The sequence below is a fragment of the Alosa alosa genome, unplaced genomic scaffold (genome assembly GCF_017589495.1).
Source record: "Alosa alosa isolate M-15738 ecotype Scorff River unplaced genomic scaffold, AALO_Geno_1.1 AALO_1.0_unplaced_1, whole genome shotgun sequence".
In the NCBI taxonomy this organism is placed as follows: domain Eukaryota; kingdom Metazoa; phylum Chordata; class Actinopteri; order Clupeiformes; family Clupeidae; genus Alosa; species Alosa alosa.
In genome coordinates, this window is record NW_025962133.1 from 109305 (window position 1) to 121160 (window position 11856).

Genomic DNA, 11856 nt, shown 5'->3' on the forward strand with positions numbered 1-11856 from the left:
GAAAAAAAAATTGGTCTTATTTTTTTGGACTTTTCAGATTTTCTTAGTTTTCACATAAGGTCGGGGTCAGGGAAAAAGACAATTTTTGACAAATTTGAAAAAAAATATGTCAGATATTGTCCAAATTATTTTTTAATTCACGCCTAGACATTTGAAATGCATGATCTATGTTAAAAAAAAAAAAAAAAAAAAATTGTCTGATTTTTTTTCGGACTTTTCAGATTTTCTTAGTTTTCACATAAGGTCCGGGGTCAGGAAAAAAGACAGATTTTGACAAATTTCAAAAATATGTCAGATATTGTCCAAATTATTTTTAATTCACGTCTAGACATTTGAAATGCATGATCTATGGTTAAAAAGTGAAAAAAATTGGTCTGATTTTTTTGGACTTTTCAGATTTTTCTTAGTTTTCACATAAGGTCCGGGGTCAGGAAAAAAAAAGACAGATTTTGACAAATTTCAAAATATGTCAGATATTGTCCAAATTATTTTTAATTCACGTCTAGACATTTGAAATGCATGATCTATGCAAAAAAAAGAAAAAAAAAAATTGTCTGATTTTTTCGGACTTTCAGATTTTCTTAGTTTCACATAAGGTCGGGTCAGGAAAAAGACAGATTTTTGACAAATTTCAAAATATGTCAGATATTGTCCAAATTTTTTTTAATTCACGTCTAGACATTTGAAATGCATGATCTATGGCAAAAAAAAGTGAAAAAAAAATTGTCTGATTTTTTCGGACTTTTCAGATTTTCTTGTTTTTTTCACATAAGGTCCGGGGTAAGGAAAAAAGACAGATTTTGACAAATTTCAAAAAATATGTCATATATTGTCCAAATTATTTTTTAATTCACGTCTAGACATGTGAAATTGCATGATCCTATGTTAAAAAAGTGAAAAAAAAATTGGTCTGATTTTTTCGGACTTTTCAGATTTTCTTAGTTTTCACATAAGGTCCGGGGTCAGGAAAAAATTAAGATTTTGACAAATTTGAAAATATGTCAGATATTGTCCAAATTATTTTTTAATTCATCGCCTAGACATTTGAAATGCATGATCTATGTTAAAAAAAGTGAAAAAAAAAAAATTGTCTGAATTTTTTTTTGGACTTTTCAGATTTCTTAGTTTTCACATAAGGTCCGGGGTCAGGAAAAAAGACAGATTTTGACAAATTTCAAAATATGTCAGATATTGTCCAAATTATTTTAATTCCGTCTAGACATTTGAAATGCATGATCTATGTTAAAAAAAAGTGAAAAAAAAAATTGTTCTGATTTTTGGACTTTTCAGATTTTCTTAGTTTTCACATAAGGTCCGGGGTCAGGAAAAAAAGACAGATTTTGACAAATTTCAAAATATGTCAGATATTGTCCAAATTATTTTTTAATTCACGTCTAGACATTTGAAATGCATGATCTATGTTAAAAAAGTGAAAAAAAAAATTGTCTGATTTTTTTTTTTGGACTTTTTTTCAGATTTTCTTAGTTTTCACATAAGGTCGGGGTCAGGAAAAAAAGACAGATTTTGACAAATTTCAAAATATGTCAGATATTGTCCAAATTTTTTTTAATTCACGTCTAGACATTTGAAATGCATGATCTATGCATTTTAAAAAAGTGAAAAAAATTATTCTGATTTTTTTTGGACTTTTCAGATTTTCTTAGTTTTCACATAAGGTCGGGGGTTGGAAAAAAGACAGATTTTGACAAATTTCAAAATATGTCAGATATTGTCCAAATTATTTTTTTAATTCGTCTAGACATTTGAAATGCATGATCTCTGTTAAAAAAAGTGAAAAAAAAAATTGGTCTTTTTTTCGGACTTTTCAGATTTTCTTAGTTTTCACATAAGGTCCGGGGTCAGGAAAAAAAGACAATTTTTGACAAATTCCAAAATATGTCAGATATTGTCCAAATTATTTTTAATTCACGTCTAGACATTTTGAAATGCATGATCTATGGCAAAAAAAAAGTGAAAAAAATTGTCTGATTTTTTTAGGACTTTTCAGATTTTCTTAGTTTTCACATAAGGTCCGGGGTCGGGAAAAAAGACAGATTTTGACAAATTTCAAAATATGTCAGATATTGTCCAAATTATTTTTTAATTCCGTCCTAGACATTTGAAATGCATGATCTATGTTAAAAAAAGTGAAAAAAAATTGTCTACCGATTTTTTTCAGGACTTTTCAGATTTTTCTTAGTTTTCACATAAGGTCCGGGGTCAGGAAAAAAAGACAGATTTTGTGACAAATTTCAAAATATGTCAGATATTGTCCAAATTATTTTTTAATTCCGTCTAGACATTTGAAATTCATGATCTATGTTAAAAAAAGAAAAAAAAAAAAATTGTCTGATTTTTTTTAGGACTTTTCAGATTTTCTTATTTTTCACATAAGGTCGGGGTCAGGAAAAAAGACGGGTTTGACAAATTTCAAAATATGTCAGATATTGTCCAAATTATTTTTTAATTCACGTCTAGACATTTGAAATGCATGATCTATGGCAAAAAAGTGAAAAAAAATTGTCTGATTTTTTCGGACTTTTCAGATTTTCTTAGTTTTCACATAAGGTCCGGGGTCATGAAAAAAAGACAGATTTTGACAGATTTAAAAATATGTCATATATTGTCCAAATTATTTTTAATTCACGTCTAGACATTTGAAATTCATGATCTATGTTAAAAAAAAGTGAAAAAAAATTGTCTGATTTTTTCGGACTTTTCAGATTTTCTTAGTTTTTTTTTTTTTTTTAAGGTCCGGGGTCAGGAAAAAAGACAGATTTTTGACAAATTTCAAAATATGTCCGTTTAAAAGATATTATCAAATTATTTTTTTAATTCACGTCTAGACATTTGAAATGCATGATCTATGTTAAAAGAAAAAAAAATTGTCTGATTTTTTTTTGGGACTTTTCAGATTTTCTTAGTTTTCACGCATAAGGTCGGGGTCAGGAAAAAAAGACAGATTTTGACAAATTTCAAAATATGTCGATATTGTCCAAATTATTTTTTAATTCACGTCTAGACATTTGAAATGCATGATCTATTTAAAAAAAGTGAAAAAAAATTGTCTGATTTTTTAGGACTTTTCAGATTTTCTTAGTTTTCACATAAGGTCCGGGGTCAGGAAAAAGACAGATTTTGACAAATTTCAAAATATGTCAGATATTGTCCAAATTATTTTTTAATTCCGTCTAGACATTTGAAATGCATGATCTATGTTAAAAAAAGTGAAAAAAAAATTGTCTGATTTTTTTTTTCGGACTTTTCAGATTTTCTTAGTTTTCACATAAGGTCCGGGTCAGGAAAAAAAGACAGATTTTGACAAATTTCAAAATATGTCAGATATTGTCCAAATTATTTTTTTTTTAATTCACGTCTAGACATTTGAAATGCATGATCTATGTTAAAAAAGTGAAAAAAAATTGTCTGATTTTTTTCGGACTTTTCAGATTTTTCTTAGTTTTCACATAAGGTCGGGGTCAGGAAAAAAAAAGACAGATTTTGACAAATTTGAAAAATATGTCAGATATTGTCCAAATTATTTTTAATTCACGTCTAGACATTTGAAATTCATGATCTATGTTAAAAAAGTGAAAAAAAAAATTGTCTGATTTTTTTCGGACTTTTCAGATTTTCTTAGTTTTCACATAAGGTCCGGGTCAGGAAAAAGACAGATTTTGACAAATTTGAAAATATGTCAGATATTGTCCAAATTTATTTTTTAATTCCGCCTAGACATTTGAAATGCATGATCTATGTTAAAAAAAAGTGAAAAAAAATTGTCTGATTTTTTTTTAGGACTTTTCAGATTTTCTTAGTTTTCACATAAGGTCCGGGGTCGGGAAAAAGACAGATTTTGACAAATTTCAAAATATGTCAGATATTGTCAAATTATTTTTTTAATTCACGTCTAGACATTTGAAATGCATGATCTATGTTAAAAAAAGTGAAAAAAAAAAATTGTCTGATTTTTTCGGACTTTTCAGATTTTCTTAGTTTTCACATAAGGTCGGGGTCAGGAAAAAAGACAGATTTTTGACAAATTTCAAAATATGTCAGATATTGTCCAAATTATTTTTTAATTCACGCCTAGACATTTGGAAATGCATGATCTATGTTAAAAAAAGTGAAAAAAATTGTCTGATTTTTTTTCGGACTTTTCAGATTTTTTTCTTAGTTTTCACATAAGGTCCTGTCGGGAAAAAAAAGACAGATTTTGACAAATTTCAAAAAATATGTCAGATATTGTCCAAATTATTTTTAATTCACGCCTAGACATTTGAAATGCATGATCTATGTTAAAAAAAAGTGAAAAAAAATTGTCTTTTTTTTTTCTGACTTTTCAGATTTTCTTAGTTTTCACATAAGGTCCGGGGTCAGAAAAAAAAGACAGATTTTGACAAATTTCAAAATATGTCAGATATTGTCCAAATTATTTTTAATTCACGCCTAGACATTTGAAATGCATGATCTATGTTAAAAAAAAAGTGAAAAAAAAATTGTCTGATTTTTTTCAGGACTTTTCAGATTTTTCTTAGTTTTTCACATAAGGTCAGGGTCAGAAAAAAAGACAGATTTTGACAAATTTCAAAATATGTCAGATATTGTCCAAATTATTTTTTTAATTCACGCCTAGACATTTGAAATGCATGATCTATGGCAAAAAAAGTGAAAAAAAATTGTCTGATTTTTTCGGACTTTTCAGATTTTCTTAGTTTTCATAAGGTCCGGGTCAGAAAAAAAGACAGATTTTTGACAAATTTCAAAATATGTCAGATATTGTCCAAATTATTTTTTAATTCCGCCTAGACATTTGAAATGCATGATCTATGTTAAAAAAAAGTGAAAAAAAATTGTCTGATTTTTTTGGGACTTTTCAGATTTTCTTAGTTTTCACATAAGGTCCGGGTCAGGAAAAAAAGACAGATTTTGACAAATTTCAAAATATGTCAGATATTGTCCAAATTATTTTTTAATTCACGTCTAGACATTTGAAATGCATGGATTTATGTTAAAAAGTGAAAAAAATTGTCTGATTTTTTTCGACTTTTCAGATTTTCTTAGTTTTCACATAAGGTCCGGGGTCAGGAAAAAGACAGATTTTGACAAATTTCAAAATATGTCAGATATTGTCCAAATTATTTTTAATTCATTGCCTAGACATTTGAAATGCATGATATGTGAAAAAAGTGAAAAAAAAAAATTGTCTGATTTTTTCGACTTTTTCAGATTTTCTTAGTTTTCACATAAGGTCGGGTCAGGAAAAAAGACAGATTTTGACAAATTTCAAAAATATGTCAGATATTGTCCAAATTATTTTTAATTCACGCCTAGACATTTGAAATTCATGATCTATGTTAAAAAGTGAAAAAAAAAAAATTGTCTGATTTTTTTCGGACTTTCAGATTTTCTTAGTTTTCACATAAGGTCAGGGTCAGGAAAAAAGACAGATTTTGACAAATTTCAAAATATGTCAGATATTGTCCAAATTATTTTTTAATTCGCCTAGACATTTGAAATGCATGATCTATGTTAAAAAAGTGAAAAAAAAATTGTCTGATTTTTTCGGACTTTCAGATTTTCTTAGTTTTCACATAAGGTCAGGGTCAGGGAAAAAAAGACAGATTTTGACAAATTTCAAAATATGTCAGATATTGTCCAAATTATTTTTTTTAATTCACGCCTAGACATTTGAAATGCATGATCTATGAAAAAAAAAAAAGTGAAAAAAAAAAATTGTCTGATTTTTTTCGGACTTTTTCAGATTTTTCTTAGTTTTCACATAAGGTCCGGGTCAGGAAAAAAGACAGATTTTGACAAATTTCAAAAATATGTCAGATATTGTCCAAATTATTTTTAATTCACGTCTAGACATTTGAAATGCATGATCTATGGCAAAAAAAAAAAGTGAAAAAAAAAAAATTGTCTGATTTTTTTTTAGGACTTTTCAGATTTTCTTAGTTTTCACATAAGGTCGGGGGTCAAAAAAAAGACAGATTTTGACAAATTTCAAAAATATGTCAGATATTGTCCAAATTATTTTTTAATTCACGTCTAGACATTTGAAATTCATGATCTATGTTAAAAAAAAGTGAAAAAAAAAAATTGGTCTTGATTTTTTTGGGACTTTTCAGATTTTCTTAGTTTTCACATAAGGTCCGGGGTCAGGGAAAAAAAAGACAGATTTTGACAAATTTCAAAATATGTCAGATATTGTCCAAATTATTTTTTTAATTCAATGCCTAGACATTTGAAATGCATGATCTATGTTAAAAAAAGTGAAAAAAAAAATTGTCTGATTTTTTTCAGACTTTTCAGATTTTCTTAGTTTTCACATAAGGTCCGGGTAAGGAAAAAAAGACAGATTTTGACAAATTTCAAAAAAATATGTCAGATATTGTCCAAATTATTTTTTAATTCAATGCCTAGACATTTGAAATGCATGATCTATGTTAAAAAAAAAGTGAAAAAAAAAAATTGTCTGATTTTTTTGGACTTTTCAGATTTTTCTTAGTTTTCACATAAGGTCCGGGTCGGGGAAAAAGACAGATTTTGACAAATTTCAAAATATGTCAGATATTGTCCAAATTATTTTTTAATTCACGCCTAGACATTTGAAATGCATGATCTATGTTAAAAAAAGTGAAAAAAAAAAATTGTCTGATTTTTTCTGGACTTTTCAGATTTTCTTAGTTTTCACATAAGGTCCGGGGTCAGGAAAAAAAGACAGATTTTGACAAATTTCAAAATATGTCAGATATTGTCCAAATTATTTTTTAATTCACGTCTAGACATTTGAAATGCATGATCTAAAAAAAAGAAAAAAAAAATTGTCTGATTTTTTTCGGACTTTTCAGATTTTCTTATTTTTCACATAAGGTCCGAGGTCAGGAAAAAAAGACAGATTTTGACAAATTTCAAAATATGTCAGATATTTGTCCAAATTTTTTTTAATTCAATGCCTAGACATTTGAAATGCATGATCTATTAAAAAAAAAGTGAAAAAAAAAATTGGTCTGATTTTTTTTTCGGACTTTTCAGATTTTCTTAGTTTTCACATAAGGTCCGGGGTAATGAAAAAAGACAGATTTTGACAGATTTCAAAATATGTCATATATTGTCCAAATTATTTTTTAATTCACGTCTAGACATGTGAAATTCATGATCTATGTTAAAAAAAGTGAAAAAAAAAATTGGTCTGATTTTTTTCGGACTTTTCAGATTTTCTTAGTTTTCACATAAGGTCCGGGTCAGGAAAAAAAGGCAGATTTTGACAAATTTCAAAATATGTCAGATATTGTCCAAATTATTTTTAATTCACGGCCTAGACATTTTTGAAATGCATGATCTATGTTTTAAAAAAAGTGGAAAAAAAATTTGTCTGATTTTTTTCGGACTTTTCAGATTTTCTTAGTTTTCACATAAGGTCCGGGTAGAAGGGAAAAAAAAGACAGATTTTGACAAATTTCAAAATATGTCAGATATTGTCCAAATTATTTTTTAATTCACGTCTAGACATTTGAAATGCATGATCTATGTTAAAAAAAGTGAAAAAAAAATTGTCTGATTTTTTTCGGACTTTTCAGATTTTCTTAGTTTTCACATAAGGTCCGGGGTCAGGAAAAAAGACAGATTTTGACAAATTTCAAAATATGTCAGATATTGTCCAAATTATTTTTTAATTCACGTCTAGACATTTGAAATGCATGATCTATGTTAAAAAAAAGTGAAAAAAAAAATTGTCTGATTTTTTTTTCGGACTTTTTCAGATTTTCTTAGTTTTCACATAAGGTCCGGGTCAGGAGAAAAAAAAGACAGATTTTGACAAATTTCAAAATATGTCAGATATTGTCCAAATTATTTTTTTAATTCACGCCTAGACATTTGAAATGCATGATCTATGCAAAAAAGTGAAAAAAAAATTGTCTGATTTTTTTCGGACTTTTTCAGATTTTCTTAGTTTTCACACATAAGGTCCGGGGTCAGGAAAAAGACAGATTTTGACAAATTTCAAAAATATGTCAGATATTGTCCAAATTATTTTTTAATTCACGCCTAGACATGTGAAATTCATGATCTATGTTAAAAAAAAAAGGAAAAAAAAAAATTGTCTGATTTTTTTTTCGGACTTTTCAGATTTTCTTAGTTTTCACATAAGGTCCGGGTCAGGAAAAAAAAGACAGATTTTGACAAATTTCAAAATATGTCAGATATTGTCCAAATTATTTTTTAATTCACGCCTAGACATTTGAAATGCATGATCTATGTTAAAAAAAAAAAAAATTGTTCGTTTTTTTTCGACTTTTCAGATTTTCTTAGTTTTCACATAAGGTCGGGGTCAGGGAAAAAAAGACAGATTTTTGACAAATTTCAAAATATGTCAGATATTGTCCAAATTATTTTTTAATTCCGCGTCTAGACATTTGAAATGCATGATCTATGGCAAAAAAAGTGAAAAAAAAATTGTCTGATTTTTTTCGGACTTTTTCAGATTTTCTTATTTTTCACATAAGGTCGGGTAATGAAAAAAAAGACAGATTTTGACAAATTTCAAAATATGTCATATATTGTCCAAATTATTTTTTAATTCACGTCTAGACATGTGAAATTCATGATCTATGTTAAAAAAGTGAAAAAAAAAATTGTCTGATTTTTTCGGACTTTTCAGATTTTCTTAGTTTTCACATAAGGTCCGGGGTCGGGAAAAAGACAGATTTTTGACAAATTTCAAAAATATGTCCGATATTGTCCAAATTATTTTTTTAATTCACGTCTAGACATTTTGAAATGCATGATCTATGTTAAAAAAAAAAAAAAAAAAATTGTCTGATTTTTTTTGGGACTTTTCAGAATTTTCTTAGTTTTTCACATAAGGTCCGGGTCAGGAAAAAAACAGATTTTGACAAATTTCAAAATATGTCAGATATTGTCCAAATTATTTTTTTAATTCACGCCTAGACATTTGAAATGCATGATCTATGTAAAAAAGTGAAAAAAAAAAATTGTCTGATTTTTTTTTCGGACTTTTTCAGATTTTCTTAGTTTTCACATAAGGTCCGGGGTCAGGAAAAGACAGATTTTTGACAAATTTCCAAAAATATGTCAGATATTGTCCAAATTATTTTTTTAATTCACGCCTAGACATTTGAAATGCATGATCTATGTTAAAAAAAGTGAAAAAAAAATTGTCTGATTTTTTCGGACTTTCAGATTTTCTTAGTTTTCACATAAGGTCCGGGGTCAGGGAAAAAAAGACAGATTTTGACAAATTTGAAAATATGTCGGGGATATTGTCCAAATTATTTTTTAATTCACGCCTAGACATTTGAAATGCATGATCTATGTTAAAAAAGTGAAAAAAATTGGTCTTATTTTTTTTCGGACTTTTCAGATTTTCTTAGTTTTTCACATAAGGTCCGGGTCGGGAAAAAAAAAGACAGATTTTGACAAATTTCAAAATATGTCAGATATTGTCCAAATTATTTTTTAATTCACGCCTAGACATGTGGAAATTCATGATCTATGTTAAAAGTGAAAAAATTGTCTTGATTTTTTAGGACTTTTCAGATTTTCTTAGTTTTCACATAAGGTCCGGGTCAGGAAAAGACAGATTTTGACAAATTTCAAAATATGTCAGATATTGTCCAAATTACTTTTTTAATTCACGTCTAGACATTTGAAATGCATGATCTATGTTAAAAAAAGTGAAAAAAATTGTCTGATTTTTTTTAGGACTTTTTTCAGATTTTCTTATTTTCACATAAGGTCGGGGTAAGGAAAAAGACAGATTTTGACAAATTTCAAAATATGTCATATATTGTCAAATTATTTTTTTAATTCACGCCTAGACATTTGAAATGCATGATCTATGTTAAAAAAAGTGAAAAAAAATTGTCTGATTTTTTTAGGACTTTTCAGATTTTCTTAGTTTTCACATAAGGTCCGGGGTCAAAAAGACAGATTTTGACAAATTTGAAAAATATGTCAGATATTGTCCAAATTATTTTTTTAATTCACGTCTAGACATTTGAAATGCATGATCTATGTTAAAAAAAAGGGAAAAAAAAAATTGTCTGATTTTTTTAGGACTTTTCAGATTTTCTTAGATTTTTCACACATAAGGTCCGGGGTCAGGAAAAAAAGACAGATTTTGACAAATTTGAAAATATGTCAGATATTGTCCAAATTATTTTTAATTCACGCCTAGACATTTGAAATTCATGATCTATGTTAAAAGTGAAAAAAAAAATTGGTCTGATTTTTTCGACTTTTCAGATTTTCTTAGTTTTCACATAAGGTCGAGGGGTCAGGAAAAAAAGACAGATTTTGACAAATTTCAAAATATGTCGATATTGTCCAAATTATTTTTTAATTCACGCCTAGACATTTGAAATGCATGATCTATGTTAAAAAAGTGAAAAAAAAAAATTGTCTGATTTTTTTCGGACTTTTCAGATTTTCTTAGTTTTTCACATAAGGTCGGGGTCAGGAAAAAAGACAGATTTTGACAAATTTCAAAATATGTCAGATATTGTCCAAATTATTTTTTTTTAATTCACGTCTAGACATTTGAAATTCATGATCTATCTATGTTAAAAAGTCAAAAAAAAATTGTCTGATTTTTTTTTTCGGACTTTTCAGATTTTTCTTAATTTTCACATAAGGTCGGGGTCAGGAAAAAAAGACAGATTTTGACAAATTTCAAAAATATGTCAGATATTGTCCAAATTATTTTTTAATTCACGTCTAGACATTTGAAATGCATGATCTATGCGAAAAAAAGGAAAAAAAAATTGTCTGATTTTTTTAGGACTTTTTTCAGATTTTCTTAGTTTTCACATAAAGGTCCGGGTAATGAAAAAGACAGATTTTGACAAATTTCAAAATATGTCATATATTGTCCAAATTTTTTTTTAATTCACGCCTAGACATTTGAAATTCATGATCTATGTTAAAAAAAAAGTGAAAAAAAAAAATTGGTCTGATTTTTTTGGACTTTTCAGATTTTCTTAGTTTTCACATAAGGTCGGGGTCAGGAAAAAAAGATGATTTTGACAAATTTGAAAATATGTCAGATATTGTCCAAATTATTTTTTTAATTCGCCTAGACATTTGAAATGCATGATCTATGTTAAAAAAAGTGAAAAAAAAATTGTCTGATTTTTTCGGACTTTCAGATTTTCTTAGTTTTCACATAAGGTCGGGGTCGGGAAAAAAAGACAGATTTTTGACAAATTTGAAAAATATGTCAGGATATTGTCCCAAATTATTTTTAATTCACGCCTAGACATTTTGAAATGCATGATCTATGTTAAAAAAGTGAAAAATAATTGTTCGATTTTTTTTCCGGACTTTCAATTTTCTTAGTTTTCACATAAGGTCAGGGTCAGGAAAAAAGACAGATTTTGACAAATTTGAAAATATGTCAGGATATTGTCCAAATTATTTTTAATTCGCGCCTAGACATTTGAAATGCATGATCTATGTTAAAAAAAAAGTGAAAAAAAAATTGTCGATTTTTTTCGGACTTTTCAGATTTTCTTAGTTTTCACATAAGGTCCGGGTCAGGAAAAAAGACAGAATTTTGACAAATTTGAAAATATGTCCAGATATTGTCCAAATTATTTTTTAATTCACGCCTAGACATTTTGAAATGCATGATCTATGTTAAAAAAAAGTGAAAAAAAAATTGTCTGATTTTTTTTAGGACTTTTCAGATTTTCTTAGTTTTCACATAAGGTCGAGGGTAATGAAAAAGATAGATTTTGACAAATTTGAAAAATATGTCATATATTGTCCAAATTATTTTTTTAATTCACGTCTAGATATTTGAAATTCATGATCTATGTTAAAAAA